Source organism: Dipodomys merriami, unplaced genomic scaffold (genome assembly GCF_024711535.1).
Source record: "Dipodomys merriami isolate MVZ:Mamm:240054 unplaced genomic scaffold, mDipMer1.0.p SCAF_443, whole genome shotgun sequence".
Lineage (NCBI taxonomy): Eukaryota > Metazoa > Chordata > Mammalia > Rodentia > Heteromyidae > Dipodomys > Dipodomys merriami.
In genome coordinates this window covers 720,544-726,543 of record NW_027206006.1, presented here as the reverse complement: position 1 = coordinate 726,543, position 6,000 = coordinate 720,544, and positions in this window count along the sequence as shown.

The following is a 6,000-nucleotide window of genomic DNA, read 5'->3' as shown; positions in this document are numbered from 1 at the left end:
TAGCTGGGTACTGGTGGCTCATACCTCGAATCCTAACTACCCCCAAGGCCAATATCTGAGGATGAGGTTTGAAGCAAGCCCAAAGAGGAAATTTGGTAAGACTGGCTTTCAATCAACCACCAAAAATCTGGAAGTGACGCTGTGGTTCAAGAGGTAGAACATTAGCTTAGAACAAAAAAAAACCTAAGGGACAGTACCCAGGCTCAAAATTTAAATCTTCACAAGACAAACCAACAAACAAAATGTGCCCCATTGTTCATCATTGGGCAATCTAGTTCAATATATTTGGTCTGAGCCTTGGAAATTATATCCTTAGCAAATGCTCTCCTCTGAATTCTGCTTCATAGCCAGTTTTCAGAGCTCCAGCATCACCACTGTCTCCTCCAAGTTAGCACAGCAGCCTACCACTGGAAATTTGAAGAAATCTTTTTAGTAATCATAAGAAATCTGATCATTTGTCCACATACATCAAATCAGTAGTTGCCACATTCCACTATTCTGAATGTATTTAATCCCTTTTTGAGTTAATAAGCCTTAAGGATTAAAATCTATAGAATAGTTACTAAATTAATTCAACAATCATCATTCTTCCAACCAATCTATAAGTTTATAAAAGCAGAGACTGCCGGGCACTTGTGGCTCAGGCCTGTAATCCTAGCTACTTAGGACGCTGAGATCTGAGGCTCATGGTTTAAAACCAGCATGGGCAGGAAACTCCGTGAAACTCTTTTTTTTTTTTTTTTAATTGTATTTTATTTTATTTGAGAACATACTGTACAGAGGGGCTACAATTACATGGGCAGGATAATGCATACATTTCTTACCAAGCATTGCAGCCTCCTCCTTTGTTTACCCTTCACTTCCCTTCCCCGCCTCCCCCCTCCCCCCACCCAATTTTACAGCCCTCCCCCCACCCAATTATACCCCCCTCCCCCACCCACACCGACATTGTAAAGCTGTTTTTGACATGACATTTTCTACTTCTCATTGTTGCAACAGGTCCACCTGCATCCTGAAACGACTTGTTTGTCCCCATCTCCTCCACATGTTATACTGACATCAAATATAGTGAAAGCAGGGGTTAAACTGTGGGGGAGGGACATACAAAGCAACAAAGAAATAATCTTATAAATGCGTTAGAAACACATGCATGAAAGAAACGAAAACATTAAAATACATATTTAAGGGTTCATTTTCCTAACATCACATTATCTGACCTTTTCCGCTTGACACATACCTATACTAGATATGGCAAATAAGGGAAACCATGGGACCTATGCTTCTTTGGGACTGGCTTACTTCACTTAATATAATTTTTTCCAAACCTTTCCATTTCCTAACAAATGGGGAAATGTCATTCTTTCTGATGGAGGCATAGAATTCCATTGTGTATATATACCACATTTTCTTGATCCATTCATCTACTGAGGGGCATCTGGGTTGGTTCCATATGTTAGCTATGGTAAATAATGCTGCAATAAACATAGTTGTGCTGGTAGCTTTAGTGTGGTCTTGTTTGTACACATTTGGGTAAATGCCCAAAAGTGGGATTACTGGATCATAGGGGAGATCTATGTGAAGTCTTTTGAGGAACCTCCATACTGCTTTCCAAAGTGGTTGAACAAGTTTACATTCCCACCAACAATGAAGTAAGGTTCCTTTCTGTCCACATCCCCTCCAGCATCTGTTGTTGTTAGAGTTCTTGATTTTTGCTGTTCTAACTGGAGTGAGGTGATATCTCAATGTTGTTTTGATTTGCATTTCTTTTATGGCTAGGGATTTTGAACATTTCTTCATGTGTCTATTGGCCATCCTTCTTTCTTCTTCAGAGAAGCTTCTCTTTAAGTCCTTCGCCCACTTATTTATTGGGCAGTTGTTTCTTTGAGGATTTGTTGTTGGGTGGTTTAATTTCTTGAGTTCCAAGTATATTTTAGATATGAGACCCTTGTCTGTTGTATGCCTAGTAAAGGTCTCCCAATCCGTGGGCTTTCTATTGATCTTGCGAGCTATGTCATTTGCCCTGCAGAAGCTCTGCAACCTTATGCAATCCCATTTGTCCAACCTTTCTTTGATTTGTTGTGCTTCCGGGTCTCTATTCAGAAAATTTCGACCTGAGCCAAGGAGACCTAGGGTTTCTCCTATTCCATCCTGTAATGTTTTCAGAGTGTCTGCTTTGACTTCAAGGTCTTTGATCCATTTGGAGTTGATTCTGGTGCAGGGTGATATATAAGGATCTAGCTTTAGTTTTCTACATGTAGTTAACCAATTTTGCCAGCACCATTTACTGAAGAGGCTGTCTTTCTTCCATTCTATTGTTTTAGCTTCCTTATCGAAGATTAGATGGCTATAGGTCTGTAGGTTCATTTCTGGGTTTTCAATTCTATTCCATTGGTCCTGACATCTGTTCTTATGCCAATACCAAGCTGTTTTGATTACTATGGCTTTATAGTAGAGTTTGAAATTTGGTATTGATATTCCTCCAGCAGTGTTCTTTCCGTTGAGGAGCGTTTTTGCTATTCGGGGTCTTTTATTGTTCCATATGAATTTTTGGATTGCCTCCTCTATTTCCTTGAAGAATGAGGGTGGAATTTTGATAGGTATCGCGTTGAATTTGTAGATAGCCTTGGGAAGTATTGCCATTTTCACGATGTTAATCTTGCCAATCCAGGAGCATGGGAGGTTTTGCCATTTTTTAAGATCTGTGTTGATTTCCTTTTTCAAGATTTTAAAGTTTTCATCATAGAGGTCCTTCACTTCTTTGGTTAAGTTAATTCCTAGGTATTTTATTTTTTGTGGGGCTATTACAAATGGAGTTGCTTTCCTAATTTCAGCCACACTTTTCTCATTGTTGGCATATAGAAAAGCCATTGATTTTTGGGGGTTAATTTTATAACCTGCTACTTTGCCAAAGTTTTGAATCAGCTTGAGTAATTTGGGAGTGGAGTCTATGGGATTCTTTAAATACAAGATCATGTCATCTGCAAAGAGGGAGAGTTTTATTTCTTCTTTCCCTATTTGGATCCCCTTTATGTCTGCATCTTGTCTTATTGCTGTAGCTAGGCATTCTAATACTAGATTGAAGAGAAGTGGAGAGAGTGGGCATCCTTGTCTTGTTCCTGAGTTAAGAGGAAATGGCTTTAGTTTTTTACCATTGAGTATAATGCTGGCTGTAGGTTTGTCATATACAGCCTTTATTGTATTGAGGAATGTTCCATGGATTCCTAATTTTTCCAGAACCTTCATCATAAAGGGGTGTTGGATCTTGTCAAATGCTTTTTCTGCATCTATTGAGATAACCATGTGGTTCTTATTCTTGCTCCTGTTGATGTGATGAATAATATTAATTGATTTGCGTATATTGAACCAGCTTTGCATCCCTGAAATGAATCCTGTTTGATCGTGGTGTATGATTTTTTGGATGAATTGTTGAAGTCGATTGGCCAAAATTTTGTTGAGAAGTTTTGCATCAATGTTCATCAAAGAAATGGGTCTATAGTTCTCTTTCTTTGATGAGTCCCTGCCTGGTTTTGGGATGAGGGTTATGATGGCTTCATAGAATGTGTTCGGTAGTGAGCTTTCTCTTTCAATTTCATTGAAGAGTTGGAGGAGTATTGGTGTGAGATCTGCTTTGAAGGCCTTGTAAAATTCCGCTGTAAAACCATCTGGTCCTGGACTTTTCTTAGCTGGGAGGTCTCTTATTGCTGTTTCTATTTCAATGCTTGATATGGGCCTGTTAAGCTGGTTTAACTCATCTTGGTTTAGTTTTGGCATGTCAATATTTGCTAGGAAAAGGTCCATTTCTGTCAAGTTCTCAAACTTATTAGCATAAAGTTTTGAGAAGTATTCCCTTATAATGTTCTGAATCTTGGTTGTTTCCGTGGTGATGTTTCCATTCTCATCTCTGAGTTTATTACTTTGGGTGTGTTCTCTCCTTTTTCTGATAAGGTTTGCTAAGGGTCTGTCAATTTTGTTAAGTTTTTCGAAGAACCAACTCTTTGTTTTGTTGATTCTTTCTATAGTTTTTTTGGATTCTAATTCATATAATTCTGATTTAATTTTGATTATTTCTTTCCGTCTACTGGATTGGGGTTTATCTTGCTGCTCTTTTTCAAGGAGGTTTAGATGTGTCATTAAATCGTTGGTTTCAGATCTCTCCAATTTGTTGATGTAGGAGCTCAGAGCTATAAACTTGCCTCTGAGTACTGCCTTTGCTGTGTCCCAGAGGAGCTGGTAATTTGTGTGTTCATTTTTGTTGAATAGCATCAACATTTGAATTTCCTTTCTAATCTCTTCCATGACCCACTCATGATTCAGCAGTGTGTTGTTCAGCCTCCATGTGATACCGGACTTTCTTTGGTGGCTTTTGGTGTTGAATTCTAATTTTATTCCCTTGTGGTCAGAGAGAATGCAAGGTATAACTTCAATGTTTCTGAATTTAGACAAGTTTGCTTTGTGGCCTAAAATGTGGTCTATTTTAGAAAACGTTCCATGTGCTGCTGAGAAGAACGTGTATTCTGATGCTGCTGGGTGAAATGTTCGGTAAATGTCTGTTAAGTCTAGTTGATCTATGCAGCTGTTTAGATCTGCGGTTTCTCTGTTGAGTTTTTGCCGAGTTGATCTATCTAGTGGGGAGAGTGGTGTGTTAAAATCCCCAACAATTAATGTCTTTGGATCTATATGGGATTTGAGGGAAAGTAGTGTTTCTTTGATAAATTTGGGTGCTCCATTGTTTGGGGAATAGATATTTAGAATTGTAATATCCTCCTGAAGGAGAGATCCTTTAATTACTATGTAGCGACCTTCTTTATCTCTTCTCACGAATTTTAATTTGAAGTCTATTTTATCTGATATTAGGATTGCAACTCCCGCCTGTTTATGAGGGCCGTTTGCTTGGTAGATTTTGTTCCAGCCTTTAACCTTGAAAATATGTTTGTTTTTACAGGCAAGATGTGACTCCTGCAGGCAGCAGATAGAAGGGTCTTGTTTTTTAATCCAACTAGACAGTCTATGTCGCTTAATTGGAGAGTTCAGTCCGTTAACGTTAAGAGATAGGACTGAGAGGTATTTGGGAGTTCTTGCCATGTTATCCACCTTCTTGGGGGCTGTGAAAACTGGGTTCTTCCTAAGGTTCTTGGATTCTCAGTTTGGGTGCAGTTTCTTGGCCTTTGTTGCGTTCTTGTTGGTTTTCTATGTGTAGGACATCTTTAAGAATCTTTTGCAGGGCTGGTTTGGTGGAGATGTATTGTTTCAATTTTTCTTTGCTATGGAAGGTTTTTATTTGGCCTTCAGTTATGAAGGAGAGTTTAGCTGGGTACAGTATTCTTGGTTGATAGTTGTTTGTTTTTAGGGCATGGCATACGTCGTTCCAGGCTCTTCTTGCTTTGATTGTCTCTGCTGAGAAATCTGAGGTGATTCTAATTGGTTTCCCTTTATAGGTGATTAACCTTTTCTCCTTGACAGCTTTAAGGATCTTTTCCTTGGTCTGGGTTGATCCTGTGTGGATTATAATGTGATGGTGGGATGTCCTATTCTGGTCTGGTCTATTTGGGGTTCTAAAAGCTTCTTGTATCTGAATAGGCCTATCTTTTTGCATGTTTGGGAAGTTCTCTGCTAGGATCCTGTTAAACAAATTTCCTAGACCATTAACTTCTGTTTCTAGGTGCTCCTCTACACCCATTATCCTTAGATTGGGCCTTCTGATGGTGTCTTCCAGGTGTTGGATAGACCTATCATATTTCTTGGACTTGTCTTGGATGGTTGTATGTTCTTTCTCTATAATATCTAGGCTGTCTTCAATCCCTGAGATTCGATCTTCTGCATGGTCTAACCTGCTGTCAAGACTCTCTACTTTGTTTTTTATCTCTTTTCCTTCTAATTGGTCAGCTTTGATGGCTTCAAGTTCTTTGTTGAAGCTCTGTCTTAGGTCTTGTATGAATTTCTTTACTTCCTTAATTTGGTGTTCAGTGTTTGTTCTCAAATCACTTAGTTGATTGGTTATGG